Below are 16,447 nucleotides of genomic sequence, written 5' to 3' on the forward strand. Positions count from 1 at the left end.
CTGCGCAGCGAAGGTATTGACTGCGTCTTGCCGCTTGTGTACTTTACATACGACCAGAATTTCTTCGGATTTTCTACCAAATTTCGATACTGTTTCGTTGTGGAACCTATTAAAGGCATCTCGCATTGAAGTCCGTTCCAAATTTCGCGCGTCTGTAAATTTTAGCCAATCTTCGGGATTTCGCGTTCTTCTCAACTTCTTCGCACGCTTTTTCCATTGCCTCTGCAACAGCGTTCGGACCTGTTTCGTGCACCATGGGGGATCAGTTCCATCCCTTACCAGTTTATCAGGTATGAATCTCTCAATTGCCGTCGCTACTATATCTTTGAATTTGAGCCACATCTCGTCTACATTTGCATAGTCAGTTCGGAAGGAATGCAGATTGTCTCTTAGGAAGGCTTCTAGTGACACTTTATCCGCTTTTTTAAATAAAATTATTTTGCGTTTGTTTCTTGTGGATTTGGAAGAAACGGTATTGAGCCTAGCTACAACGACCTTGTGATCACTAATCCCTGTATCAGTCATGATGCTCTCTATTAGCTCTGGATTGCTTGTGGCTAAGAGGTCAAGTGTGTTTTCGCAACCATTTACAATTCGCGTGGGTTCGTGGACTAACTGCTCGAAATAATTTTCGGAGAAAGCATTTGGGACAATCTCGGAAGATGTTTTCTACCTACCACCGGTTTTGAACAAGTATTTTTGCCAACATATCGAGGGAAGGTTGAAGTCCCCACCAACTATACCCGTATGAGCGGGGTATTTATTTGTTACTAGACTCAAATTTTCTCTGAACTGTTTCAGCAACTATATCATCGGAGTCTGGGGGTCGATAGAAGAAGCTAATTATTAACTTAGTTCGGCTGTTTAGTATAACCTCCACCCACACCAATTCGCACGGAGTATCTACTTCGACTTCACTACAAGGTAAACCACTACTGACAGACACAAACACTCCACCACCAATTCTGCCTAATCTATCTTTCCTGAATACCGTCTGAGACTTCGTATAAATTTCTGCAGAACTTATTTTAGGCTTTAGCCAGCTTTCTATACCTATAACGATCTCAGCTTCTGTGCTTTCTATTAGGGCTTGAAGCTCAGGGACTTTCCCAGCACAACTACAACAATTTACAACTACAATTCAGACTGTTCCTTGATCCAAGCACGTCCTGTATTTGCCATGCACCCTCTGAGATTGCAGCCCACCCCGTACTTTCCCGAGGCCTTCTAACCTAAAAAACCGCCCAGTCCACGCCACACAGCCTCCGCTACCCGTGTAGCCGCCAGCTGAGCGTAGTGAACTCCTGACCTATTCAGCGGAAGGTAGTCACAGACTTATTCACACAGCAGGACTCGGTGTTTTACCAAACGGGTATCTTCAACCTAGCACTTCAATGGGATGATTGTATCAGCGCTCACGGCGATTACGCCTGATTGGTATACCGATTCTGAACTGTACGACCTTCGATCGGGAACATTTTGACCGCCCCTTATACTTAACGCCATTAGGTGCTATGGACAGCCGGCCTTTGTGGCCAAGCGGTTCTAGGTGCTTCAGTCCTGAACCGCGCGACCGCTACGGTCGCAGGTTCGAATCCTGCCTTGGGTATGGATGTGTGTGATGTCCTTAGGTTAGTTAGGTCTAAGTAGTTGTAAGTTCTAGGGGTATGATGACCTCAGATGTTAAGTCCCATAGTGCTCAGAGCCATTTGAACCATTTTGCTATGGACAGTTTTTTTCATTTTCTCCACTTCACAAGCTCAGAGCCTGATGATCGATCATTGTACACACCAACGAGACGTACTTTTGCCCCCAAACATTACTTTCAATATGTCGTCATCTTGCTAATATTAAAACAGACCTCCCACTTGTATTGAAGCACAAAGAATTATCGTATTACTACAATACCAGTGAGTCACATCTGGCCAAATCGACACATACATATAACTGAGTGTAGCAATTTGCGGGGATGTGAAATGGAATGATTCCACAGGCTCAATATGAGGTAAAACAAGTCCAGTCCACTGGCCGGGCACCGAGGAAATAGGATCAGTCTGCTGTTTAAAAAATGCTGGTACATTCCATCGTGGAATATTTCTCAAGCCTGTGACTGCTGTATTAGACAGAACTGACAAAGGCATGGAACGTTTAAAAAGAGAGGAAGTACAACTGGTAACAGGTTTGTTTGATTCGCGGGAGAGCGTCGCTGATATGCTAATAAGCCTGAACTGGCAGATGAAGAATGATGTTCACTATCCCGCGAAAGCCAGCTTACGATGTTTCAAGAACCATTATTGAGGAATCTGTATATAAGGTGACTTTTTCCATTATTGAGGAATCTGTACATAGGATGAGTTTTTTTTATCTTGAGACAATGAAATATTTCAAAAACTACGCATCAAAACAAAAAAAGAAAAAGACCATGTTAAATATTTTTAAAAATCCTATCCGGCGATACCAATGTTGACCCCTCGGCTTCTCCCCGAGAAATGGGGCGGGGAGGCAACTTTGAAATCTTAAACAGGAATATCCCATTTTATTGTGGAAGCGGATTCTATGTGGAAAAAAGTACGTAGCACTTCTGTCGTTTCACGACAAATAACACTAGTCCCAAAACGGTATTATCTCGAAAAAATGCATTGGATCGAAAATATAGAAACACACGTATTTGGCAAACGACTCCTTGTTATGCAGTTTTCTCCGCATAGCTGTTTAGCAACATTAATTCATTCATTAGCTGTCCTAAACTCATTGTGAGTACGTCGTCCCTCATTTCTTAAATATGTTTCTTCGTAACCTGACTGCGTCGCAACACTTCACTCTGTTCAGTAACACATACACACATATCCAACACTTACACTTCTCGTACATACTCAACATTTCAATTGTTGGCTGGGATGCCCCAGAAATAAAGTGATGTGGTTCCAATCACCTGGTTCCAACCAAGGTTTTCTGGAGGCTTCCGTTGGCAGTAAGGCGTATGTCGTAAGTGCCTCCCATTTATTCCCAATGCCCCGCTACCAGCGATTCTTACTGAGCTGGATCTCAAATAGCCCGCTCCACTCGTAGGAGTGAAAAAACCCGACTGCGCCATTAGCTACAGTGCAGTGATAGAAGAGAAAGCTTCAAAATGCCGATAATGCTGTAACCCTTTATGCTCAACGTTTTCGAAACAGGGTGTGATCACCCGCTTCTTTTTGTCGAGTTATTCGACACTTCTCCAATGAGGGAACCGTCGAAGAGTAGTCGCTGGCGAGAATACTGAAACTCTGATATTAGCTGCAGTGAATCATAACCCCTACTTCATAACTCGGCAGTTAAGTCGTGACTCGGGAATTAGACTACGGTTTGCCGAATTTTGAGCCGTAGAAAATGTCATCCGTTTCGCATTTCCCTCAATCATGAATTTCATGGCAATGATTCCATGTTGCCAGTAGTCACTTCAGCTAATACAAATTGACCCCAGTTTCTTCGCTCGAGTACTGTTCTTTGAGAAGTCGAACTTCACGAACCGCAGTACGATTAATCAACTCAAGATGCATTATTGGAATGTGGAAAACACACATTGGTTGCAGCAAAATCGTACATCACCCGTCCGTGGAATGTGAATTTTTGGTGACAAACTCGTTGGTCTATTCTTCATCGATAGCACCTTAAATGGTGATAAATAACGAACATCCTTGGAGAAAGATCTTCCATTTTTGGTAGGATACTTCTCTTGGACTTGCGACAAACAATGCGGTTTCAACACGACGGCTGTCCAGCGCGTTATTTTGTTGCAGCGCGGGAAGTACTAGTTTGCTTGTACTATCGTCAGTGGACCGGGTGAGGCGGTCTATTGTCTTGGCTGCAAGATCGCCGGAGTTTACTTGGCCTGACTTTTGTTTGTGTCGTTACTTGAAGAGTTGAGTTCATAATAATAATAATAACGCGGGGTGACATGATTCAACGTATCACCAACGCATGTCATTAGATTTCAACGAAAACACTTCCCAGTTGCGTCAAGTCAATCAATGTGCGGATAAATAAATGCATTGGAGCGGGTGGCGACGTTTTTGAGCACTCACCCTTTATCTTTATTTTTAATTTCTTCCACCTCAGGGGACTGATGACCATAGATGTTAAGTCCCATAGTGCTCAGAGCCCGAGCCTTCCACCTCGCCCCACATGTGATACAAATCGCCGCTCTTCAGCCATATAATAGTAAGAGTTTTAAACGAATTATAAAATTGGACACGACGGTTGACAAAAATGAATGTTTGACAGAATAATAAGACAGATCGTCGGTTCCATAAGCTAAAATATAAAAGGCTGATTTGTTGAGTAAGTAAAATATTTACACAACTGAAATGGCAAATGAACGTTTCAGAAAATACAAAAGACAGATGGACAGTTGCGTAAAATGAAAAGTAAAAAGCTGAGGTTTTGACTGATTAAGATACGGACATAGACGAGTGAAGCGAAGAATGGATGTGGACTGCCAGGTATAGGGGTAGCCGGGGAACGTAGCAGTCAGTGTAGTACGTAAGAGGGTGTTTGAGTGGGCAGATGCTTGGAGGAAGGATTTGAGAGAGTGCAGAAGGATGCAGTTCCAGGCCAAGCTTTAGGATGTGGGTGGAGAAGAAGGAGGCCCTAACGAGGGAAGAAGGGGTGACTCGTCTTAGAACTAGGGCGGCTATATATCAGGGCAGATTTCATGGTTGGCTAAGGGAAGTCGATGTGAAGTTGGGGAAAGTGTGGACGTGTAGTGCTGGGCAGTAGAGTACCAGGATGAGTGAGCAGTGGGGAAACTAGCGGTGGTTAGTGTCGACACTCAGAGGTGTTGAAGATGGAAGAGTGGGACGGGGTGTTTTATAAGCTGGTACAGGATTCAAGAGGGGGAGGGTAAATGGATCTGTAGGGCTAGGTGGAGTGCACGGCGTTCGAGAATCTGGAGGACGTTATAAAAGGAGGGAGGAGGTGAAATCCAAACAACATTTGCATAGCAGAGGACGGATCAGATCAGGGATTTATAGATGTGGAGAATCGTGGAAGAGTCCAATCCCCATATTCGGCCAGTAGTTTTAGTAATTTTAGTCTGCTGTGGGCTTTATGTTGAATGGTTAGTAGTAGGGCTGTTCCATATCAAGTGTTAGTCCGAGGTATTTTAGTGTGTAAGTTAGCTGAATAGGATGTACAGGCGATGGGAGGAGCGAAAGCTGAGAGTGGTTTGGCCTTTAATCATTGCCTGGGTTTTGGTGGGGTTGGTTTTGTGGAGCCACTGGTTACATCAGGAGGTGAACAGATCGAGATGGAGCTGGAGGGATCTTTGGGATTTCTAGAGGGTAGGTTAGAGGTTGAGGAAGGTGGTATCATCGATATGCCGAAATAGATGAACAGGAGGAAGTAGCTTTGTCATATCGGCAGTGTACAGGATACACGGGAGAGGAGAGAAGAGAGAGAAGATGTATCCTTGGGGCACACCTGGAGTGGGATAAAGGATACGGAGGTTTGTGTTGTTGATGGTGACAGTGAAATAAGACGGACGCTTAGGGAGAAAGGATGCGATAAGGTGCACATAATTTATGGGAAGTGCATAGGTCAGGAGCTTAAAGAGGAAGCCGGAATGCACGGTTGAAAGTATCTAACCAAAATTGTATCCTTTTATTCTGTGTAAGTATCAGTGGTAAGATTGTTCTAAATTAATTATTCAGCAAACCTGCTTCTGACTGTGTCTGTGAACTTGTTACTTGCACTCCTCCATTTTGCCAGAAATGCAACATGTATTTGACTCAGCAATAAAATGTAAGAGAATAATGCCGTTTGTGCAATGGCATTAAGATGGTACTGGAAAATTAACTTTTGGCCCTGATGTTTACTTGGTTCTTTCATTGGTGGGTAACTTTACTCTACTACTCATTTTCATATTCAGTTTAAGCAAAGGATTTGGATTATGATTCAGGGTGTTAGAAACACAATGTTGATCTCAATATATATATTGTTAAAATTTTAAGTCATACACAAAACCTACCGTAGCACGAAACATTCTTAAAAAAATTTTGCCAAACGCTTACTGTGTCAAACCTTAGACATACAAATCCTTACTCTGAATATTATCTAACAAAACCATTTTGAAATCATTATATATCTTCTCTCATTTACGTGGTAAGGTTTGGTCTGGGGCAGCGAGCGCGACCTACCTTACAGCTGTCACCACACGTCTGCTTCCTCCGGGCACCTAGCTGCGACTCCTCCCTTAAAGCTGTCTGCTTCCTCCTGGCACCTACCTGCGACTCAACGGTTTTTTACTGCACGCGCCCAGCTCTCTTAACCATCAAAGATCCTCCTACTCAAAGATATTATACTCATTCCACCTTGCGGCTGGCAACTACCGACTATTTTCTGGAGCTACCCTGATCGGACCTTAGCACATACCTTTCACGGTCATATGCTTTTTCTAGATCAAGGGAGACAAAAATGGGTTGATTTGGTGGTGTAGGAGATGAATGAGGTAGAAGAATTGGTCATCGGAGGAGAAATTTGAACGGAAGCCACATTGGTGGACAGGAATACGTAGGTTGAGCACTTACTGCGAAATAATTCTTGTAAATTAGAACAATGTTGATAAAATTTGAGAGAACACACCTCAAACTTTTTTCACAATTACTGAACACGTCCAGTTCTCTGTTTTTGGGTCCAATGCATTTTTCTTGAGATAATACCGTTTTGGAACTCAATATTGTGCCACTTGTCGGTTACAGCGCTGACTGTTGCACGACGATAAAAGTGTTACATACAAAAGTTACGTATTATTTCCCACAGAATCGGAACCTACAACAAAAATGGGACGTTTCAACTAAAGACTTAAAAGCTGCTCTCTGCTCCACCCCCCGTAAGTGGTGCCAAGGGGTCAACACTGGTATGCCGGCTAGCATTTTTAAAAATATTGAATATGTATTTTTCCGTTTTTTAATCCGATGCGTAGGTTTTGAGATATTTCGATGTCTCGAGATAAAAAAATCCACCTGTATATTATAAAAATGGTTGTATATATGAGTCTTCCACATCTCCTCCTAAACCACTGAATCGATTTCAATCAAAATTGGCATACACACTGCTTATTGTTTCGAGAAAAGTACTGTTGGGCTAAGAATCTCCTCCCGTTGGGGTGACATTCGAGATGGATAGAGAGACTGTGACGAGGAGACGATGGACAGAAAGTCTGGTGAGGACGATATGGAAAGAGGGAGGAAGAAGGAGGAGGTGGGGATAGAGGGGGATAAGAAGATGGACAGGTAGAGGGGGAGGAGGAGATGTGTGCAATATATGTGACATATACATAAGCGGCTGAAGCTGCAGGTAAAAACTAGTTCAGGAATAAACTGCAGCCCCGTATGTATCGCTTCCGTAAGAACCTCGAAAACAAGATTCGAAAAATTACAGCAGGCACGGTGGCATCTAAACAGCCGTTCTTCCCACGCTCACCAACCGAATGGAACGGGAGGAAACCTTATTATGTCATACAATGAGAAGTGCGTTTTTCTATAGACTTCAAAGCTATTTGAAAAGTAGTGACGTGGATGTAGATGGACTAGAAAATTGGTTGCCTGAGTGCTTGCGCAGTGCTACGTTAGCGACTGCGGACGTAGATATTTCCTGTGAGAAAGTTCCATTAACTGGGAGGTTCGGTGGCGACTCTTCCTGTTGTAGTTGTCTTCAGCCGACCACGATATTCTATCTTGTGCAAGACTCTTCATCTCTGCATAATTACAGCAACCTACATCCATCTCAATCTGCTTACTACAATGCGATCCTTGGTCTCCTTCTACCCACGCTTACCCTCATTATCTTATCGACGACTTCTTGCGCACAGGATATGTCCTATCAAACGATCCCTTCTTTTAGTGAAGTCGTGCCACAGATTTCTTTTGTTTCCCAGTCCGATTCACTGTGTTTTAACTATTTATGCGCTCTGTAAATCTAATCTTCTCCTGTAACATCACATTTCAAAGCTATTACTGTACTGCCATAGTAACTTCGTCGTTCACGTTTCGCTTCTTTGAAAAGTTACACTCTGGACAAAAACCTTCAGAAAATACCACCAAACATTTTAATTTATATTCGATTACACTCGCAACAAATTTCTCTTTATCAGAAACGATTTTTTTTTTTTTTTTTTTTTTTTTTTTGCTATTACCAATCTGCGTTTTATATCCTCTCTACTTTGGCCACCTTACATCGTTTTACTGTCCAAATAACAATACTAAACTACTACTGTATTTCCGAATCTGATTCACTACACTACGTTACCCCTCGTTTTTTCTTTTATCTTTTTAAGACAGTATCTAGTCCTTACGATTGCTCTTCCAAGTCCTTTTCTGTCTCTATCATAATTACAATATCATCGGCAGTCTTTAAATATTTTATTTCTTTTCCTTAACTTTAATTCTTTATAAATTTCTCTTTGTTTTCCCTTATTTTGTTCTCAAGGTATAGAATGAATGACATGGAGGATAGGCTACAACCTTTTTAATTCGGAGATTCATCATTTTTTATACATTTCTATTTGCTGGGACTGTCAAAAAAGTTCCGTTACATACTGTCGGAATGTGAGCCTTTTAGCGACTGCAGGGTATAAGTTCTCTGACTACTCTCATTTTGAGATACACCTGTTGCCTGCAGTCCATCCTTTCTGTCAGAACTACACATTTCGCCAGTTGTTGGAGCATACTTTGTAACACAAGTTCTTGCACATTCACAACTTCTTTGGAAGTTTGGTTTGTGTTTAGTGTCTAGCTTTTTCGTTGGATATTTCCTTTCCTTAGTGATGGTATCCGAAATGTGACACTAGGCATTCCTGTTCTGCATCCGCCCTGTATCACCGTGTCTTGCCTTATCGCCTCCAATCTACATCCCATCGTGTATGTGTGTGTTTGTTCATCTGTGTACGATACTGCATAAGCGCGTTTATTTTAAACTAGCTGTTCCCAATCATGCGTTGCTGTGGCTCATTCTGATTAAATGGAAAGAAAGGAAAGAGAATTCACATGTTTCCAATATATGTGGGAATTGGACATCCAACCTGATCTCCTTCTCCCCTGTGTCTGTCCATTTCTCCTCCCACCCTCCCTCTGTCCATCACCTCCCCCCACCTCTATCTGTCCATCTTCTCCTCCTGCTCCCTCTCTCTCCCTCTTCCCCCCCTTCTCTCCATCTCCTCCTGCCCCCTCCCTCTGTCCGTCTCCTCCTTTCCACTTTTTATATCCATTTCTTCCCACCTCTCTGTCCATCTTCTCCTCCTGCTCCCTCTCTCTCCCTCTTCCCCCCTTCTCTCCATCTCCTCCTGCCCCCTCCCTCTGTCTGTCTCCTCCTTTCCACTTTTTATATCCATTTCTTCCCACCTCTTTGTCCATCTTCTCCTCCTGCTTCCTCTCCCTCCCTCTTCCCCCCTTCTCTCCATCTCCTCCTGCCCCCTCCCTCTGTCCGTCTCCTCCTTTCCACTTTTTATATCCATTTCTTCCCACCTCTCTGTCCATCTTCTCCTCCTGCTTCCTCTCTCTCCCTCTTCCCCCTTTCTCTCCATCTCCTCCTGCCCCCTCCCTCTGTCCGTCTCCTCCTTTCCACTTTTTATATCCATTTCTTCCCACCTCTCTGTCCATCTTCTCTTCCTCCTTCTCTCTCTCCTTGAGCTTTGTTTATTGTTATTGCAAATTCAGATAAAGTAGTGGTAGTGGTAGTAGTAAAAGTAGCAGTATTCTGATCATAAGCCGAAAAGCCCGAAATACAAATTTCCTGTTTGCTAACAAAGTTTTACTATTATATACGCACATCAAAAAATGTTTTGCATCACCCCGGTTCCCAGAACTCCTCAAGACAGACGATGACTGTGGATATTGTATCACAGACACAGTCCCTTTGACTGTTCAGAGATGTCACTAAAACCGCCGAAAGATGTAAACAACCATGCATGAGCAGCGCCTATTAGACGGAGGGGATCCGACAACCGATCAGTTCCAGTTCAAATGGCTCTGAGCACTATGGAACTTAATATCTACGGTCATCAGTCCCCTAGAACTTAGAACTACTTAAACCTAACTGACCTAAGGGCATCACACAACACCCAGTCATCACGAGGCAGAGAAAATCCCTGACCTCAGTTCCAGTCATTCCACCAGGAAGGAGGTACACGGCTCCTGTTGTCGATAGTTCAATCTCGCCTAGACGGTCACTACCGCGGTTCGATTGCGTCCGCATTGTTACTTTGTGCCAGGAACGGCTCTCAACATGGGAAGTGTCCAGGCGTCTCAAAGTGAACCAAAACTATGTTGTTCGAACGAGGAGGAGATACAGAGAGATAGGAACTGTCAATGACATGCCTCGCTCATGCCGCCCAAGGGCTACTACTGCAGTAGATGACAGCTACTTACGAATTATGGCTCGGAGGAACACTGACAGCAACGCCACCATGGTGAATAGTGCTTTTCGTGCAGCCACAGGACATCGTGTTACGACTCAAACTGTGCGCAGTAGGCTGCATGATGCGCAAATTTACTCCCGACGTCCATGGCGAGGCCCATCTCTGCAACCACGACACCATGCAGCGCGGCACAGATGGACCCAACAACATGCTGAATGGACCGCTCAGGATTGACATCACGTTCTCTTCGCCGATGAGCGTCGCATATGCCGTCAACCAGACAATCGTCTTTGGAGGCAACCTGGTCAGGAAGAACGCCTTGGACACACTGTCCAGCGAGTGCCTGTCTCTTAACAAATTTTTGAATTTAACTTTTGAGTCAAAAAGCTTAAATTCTTCTTTAGGACGAGAAGAGCAAGGTGGATGTTCCCTGCTGTTTTGGGGTGGCATTATGTGGGGCCGACGTACGACGCTGGTGGTCACGGAAGGCGCCGTAACAGCTGTACGATACGTGAACGCCATCCTCCGACCGATAGTGTAACCATATCGGCAGCTTATTGGCGAGGCATTCGTCTTCATGGAGGACAACTCGCGCACCCATCGTGAACATGTTGTGAATGACTTTCTTCAGGATAACGACATCGCTCGACTAGAGTGGCCACCATGTTCTCCAGACATGAACCCTATCGAACATGCCTGGGATGGACTGAAGAGGGCTGTTTATGGACGACGTGACCCACCAACCACTCTGAGGGATCTATGCCGAATTGCCGTTGAGGAGTGGGACTATCTGGACCAACAGTGCCTTGATGATCTTGTGGATAGTGTGCCACGACGAATACAGGCATGCATCAATGCAAGAGAACGTGCTGCTGGGTATTAGAGGTACCGCTGTGTACAGCAGTCTGCAAAACAATCTCTGGAGATCTCGCTGTATGGTGGTACAACATGCAGTGTGTGGTTTTCATGAGCAATAAAAATGGCGGAAATGATGTTTATGTTGATCTCTGTTCCGGAACTCTCCGAACCAAGATGATGTAAAACCTTTTATTACATATGTTAAAAATATACAGCCTGTGTATGTCCAAACGTTATGTACGGTACCGTGTAAAAACTTGAAGTAATTCGGTCGAGTACTTTTTGTGATTTTTGGTAACAATGTTTCTCCTTCATATATTACGTACATATTTATATATTACATTTGTTAAAGATATATAGCATTTGTACGTCCGAATGTTCATTAGAGTATTGAGTAAAATTTGAAGTAAATCGGTCAAGAGCCCTTCGAGATTACGTCACGTATTTATTTATATATTACATATCTTTAAAAAATGGTTATATAAACACACGCGTATTTGTGTCAAAATTTCGAAGCAGCAGGTGAAGAACTTCCGTAGATTTAAGATTCTGAGCAAACGAACATTTACATTTTTACATAGATTTCCCCTGTAATCATTACATATATATTTGTATGTGAAATGTGGCGCTGCAGTAGTTGTATAAAAACGCGCACGTATTCGAATGCAACGTTGTGTCGAAATTTGAAAGCAATCGGTGAAGAACTTTCAAAGCTTTAAGATTTTGAACAAATGAACATTTACATGTTTATTTACATAGATTATGTACGTTCAGCGTCTTTATTTCTAGTGTTTATCTGGTCATTAGCAGCTGTCCGTTGTGCGTCATTGGTCTGCGTATGCGGTTTCTGTGACGTTTAGTCGCGTAAATAGTACTGGGACATGAAGCTTGCAGGTTTGTTGGTGCGAGCTGTACTCACATGCACAGCCTCAGATCGCGCAGCACATCTCATCCGCCCTGCAGCGCACGCCGTTAATATGCAAAGCAGCGCCAGCCATATCCAAGAAGAGGAGGCGGTTCTGGCAAGTGGAGCTGCGACGCGGTTCCTGCAGCAGACTCACGTAATGAAGTATCCCAGCTACCCTGTATGACCTTCGAATAGCTCTGCTGCCACGATGATAGGTTGCAGAACCCTAATCCGACGTGTAAATCCAATATAGCTCATACTGTGCTCCCGTATGAACATTTCACGACCTAAATACACTCCTGGAAATGGAAAAAAGAACACATTGACACCGGTGTGTCAGGCCCACCATACTTGCTCCGGACACTGCGAGAGGGCTGTACAAGCAATGATCACACGCACGGCACCGCGGACACACCAGGAACCGCGGTGTTGGCCGTCGAATGGCGCTAGCTGCGCAGCATTTGTGCACCGCCGCCGTCAGTGTCAGCCAGTTTGCCGTGGCATACGGAGCTCCATCGCAGTCTTTAACACTGGTAGCATGCCGCGACAGCGTGGACGTGAACCGTATGTGCAGTTGACGGACTTTGAGCGAGGGCGTATAGTGGGCATGCGGGAGGCCTGGTGGACGTACCGCCGAATTGCTCAACACGTGGGGCGTGAGGTCTCCACAGTACATCGATGTTGTCGCCAGTGGTCGGCGGAAGGTGCACGTGCCCGTCGACCTGGGACCGGACCGCAGCGACGCACGGATGCACGCCAAGACCGTAGGATCCTACGCAGTGCCGTAGGGGCCCGCACCGCCACTTCCCAGCAAATTAGGGACACTGTTGCTCCTGGGGTATCGGCGAGGACCATTCGCAACCGTCTCCATGAAGCTGGGCTACGGTCCCGCACACCGTTAGGCCGTCTTCCGCTCACGCCCCAACATCGTGCAGCCCGCCTCCAGTGGTGTCGCGACAGGCGTGAATGGAGGGACGAATGGAGACGTGTCGTCTTCAGCGATGAGAGTCGCTTCTGCCTTGGTGCCAATGATGGTCGTATGCGTGTTTGGCGCCGTGCAGGTGAGCGCCACAATCAGGACTGCATACGACCGAGGCACACAGGGCCAACACCCGGCATCATGGTGTGGGGAGCGATCTCCTACACTGGCCGTACACCACTGGTGATCGTCGAGGGGACACTGAATAGTGCACGGTACATCCAAACCGTCATCGAACCCATCGTTCTACCATTCCTAGACCGGCAAGGGAACTTGCTGTTCCAACAGGACAATGCACGTCCGCATGTATCCCGTGCCACCCAACGTGCTCTAGAAGGTGTAAGTCAACTACCCTGGCCAGCAAGATCTCCGGATCTGTCCCCCATTGAGCATGTTTGGGACTGGATGAAGTGTCGTCTCACGCGGTCTGCACGTCCAGCACGAACGCTGGTCCAACTGAGGCGCCAGGTGGAAATGGCATGGCAAGCCGTTCCACAGGACTACATCCAGCATCTCTACGATCGTCTCCATGGGAGAATAGCAGCCTGCATTGCTGCGAAAGGTGGATATACACTGTACTAGTGCCGACATTGTGCATGCTCTGTTGCCTGTGTCTATGTGCCTGTGGTTCTGTCAGTGTGATCATGTGATGTATCTGACCCCAGGAATTTGTCAATAAAGTTTCCCCTTCCTGGGACAATGAATTCACGGTGTTCTTGTTTCAATTTCCAGGAGTGTATTACAGACATTTGGTACTGATACATACTCTCTTCATTGGTCAACAGTCACAGAGGAAGAAAGAAACGTTACTTGCCAGTAAGTTCTGTGTTGTACGGATGTTCAGGTTGTTATGGATAAGTGTGGAAAAGGAAGGAAGGGAACCTTCGGGTAGTATTAATTTATTGTAAGGGCGTAGGCTTTTACGGCTGGTGTCAATTTCAGTGAAATCCTTCTGGCTGTGTGACTGTGTAGTGATGTGATAAAACTACTAACGTTGTTTCGGCTGCTATTGAAGACAGTCTTCAATAGGATGACTTTCCCTGATGAAGGTTGCTTGCGATAGCAGCAGACGTTAGCAGTTTTATTAGATATGACGCGGTCTCGTATCTACAGCAGAAAGCAGGAAAGTACTTGCAATAATGTTTTCTTATTTACAATACAGATATACGTAGTACAGTACTGTAGTACTTTTGTACCACATGTAACATTTCTACTGTATCTGCTGTAGTATATATTGCACTCACACTAACCTTCCACTGAAGAAAGTCAACTGCCCTAGTGTACATCGGCTCTGTGTACAGGAGAGTCAAAGTCAGTTCGGTATTACATACTATGATGTTTCTAACAAGTCTTGAGGAGAGTAAGTGGATTACGAAATAAAAAATGCAAGGTGCTGCTCAAAAATGGCGAAATGCTGTTCATATCTCCATAACGAAAAAAGTTGCAAGAAAGGCAGTCACACCAGTTAATCTCTGCCTGCTAGTTAAACAACATTTGCTTGACATAGTTTTATTTTGCTTCTGGACAAAATGTTGTTTAGGTCGTTCCAGATAAATGGGACAACCTGTATAAAATAGCAATCACTGAAATTTTGGGTGAAATAAGAGATGAATTAGTTTCACGAGAAATAGCTAGAACTGTTGTAACAAGCAGAGCATACCACCACTATGTAATAAACTGTGTGTTTTTCTTCTGAACATGGCAGCTATTACTGATAATTTAATTTGCATGACCAAATGTTGAGACACATGTTGCATTGCATCATACACTGATGAGCCAACACACTTTTGTTTAATTAGCATATTTCAGGTTTTTCATTTTTAGTGTCACTCTAACGTTTGTCGTATATAAGGGTAAAGTCCAGCTCTATTGTGTAAGTCATTGGATATTGTGAATATAATAATATGAGCATGTAATATAAGATTGCATAATCAAAAATAAAAATATACAAAATAAAAAACAAATTAACATACAGAACAGAGTCACAAGTCATATACTATTTTAATTATTTTGTCCAGTTTTTTAGCCAGACATGAGCGTCCTTAGATACTCATTGCCCTAGTGGCAACTTGTACACATTAAAAGCCACCATCGTCAACCCAAACTATGATAAAAGCACCACTTGACAGCACTGTCAATACAAAGTGTTAAATGCATCACTCAACACCATCATCAAGACAAACTTGGTTAAAAACACCACTTGACACAACGTTCAACACAGAATGTGTTAAAAGCACCACTCCACTCCTTCGTCAACACAAAGCATGTTAAGAGCTCTGCTTGACACCATCATTAACACAAAGTGTGTAAAATCACTAATCAACACCATCATCAACACAAAGTCTGTTGAAATCTCGACATCACTGTCAACACAATATGTGTTACAAGCACAGCTTGACACGATCTTCAGCACAGAGTGTGTTAAAAGTACTCCTCGACGCCAATGTCAATACAAAGTTTGTTAAAAGCTCTGTTCGGCGCCATCATCAACACAAATTGTGTTAAAAACTCCACACAATCATCAAAATATGTTAATAGCAGTGCTCTATATCATTGTCAATACAAAGTGTGCTAAGAGCTCAACACCATCGTGAACACAAAATGTGTTAAAAGTGCCGTCTTCAACAAAGAGTGCGTTAAGAACACCGCTTGACACTATCTTCAATACAAAGTGCGTTAAAAGCTCTGGTCGACACCACCTTCAACGTAAAGTGTGTTAAAAGCACCACTCGATCATCAACGCAAAGTGTGTTTACAGCTCGATACTATCGACACCCAGTGTGTTAAAAGAATCAGTTAACATATCAGCAACACAGAGTGTATTAAAATCATCACTGGATACCCGAGAACACAAAGTGTGTTTAAAGTACCGTTTGACACAGTCTTCAACACAAAGTGTACTAAAAGCACCAATGGATACTCTCGTTAACACGAAGTGTGTTGATAACGGTGCTACTTTTAACTTACATTGTGTTGATACTAAGGCAATGAATATCTGAGGATACTTGCATTCGATGACTGCCACCAGTGAAAATGAATCAGTTGATGCCCAACTAGTGGCTGTGTTCTCTACATTACTTAGATTGATCAGTAATCCCCCAGAAGGACGCCTGTGTTTCTTTAAATTTATAAACTAATAACATAAATATGCGTTTTGAGTATTTCCAAACTCATAGTCACATAAGAAATGCTTACTTTAGAATTTTGTCCCTTTTTGTTAAATTACTGTGGACGTCCACTCCAGTACATCCTTCAGTCAGTGCTATTGATCGAGCTATTAAACTGTCTGCAACTGGCGTATGCACAT

At 43.9% G+C, this 16,447-nt stretch overlaps 1 pseudogene; it reads left to right on the forward strand.

Moving 5' to 3' along the window:
- The first annotated feature begins 254 nt into the window (after window positions 1-254).
- LOC124594002 overlaps window positions 255-16,447 on the forward strand; it is a 50,116-nt pseudogene continuing 33,923 nt past the window's right edge.

Source organism: Schistocerca americana, chromosome 1 (assembly GCF_021461395.2).
Source record: "Schistocerca americana isolate TAMUIC-IGC-003095 chromosome 1, iqSchAmer2.1, whole genome shotgun sequence".
Classification (NCBI taxonomy): domain Eukaryota; kingdom Metazoa; phylum Arthropoda; class Insecta; order Orthoptera; family Acrididae; genus Schistocerca; species Schistocerca americana.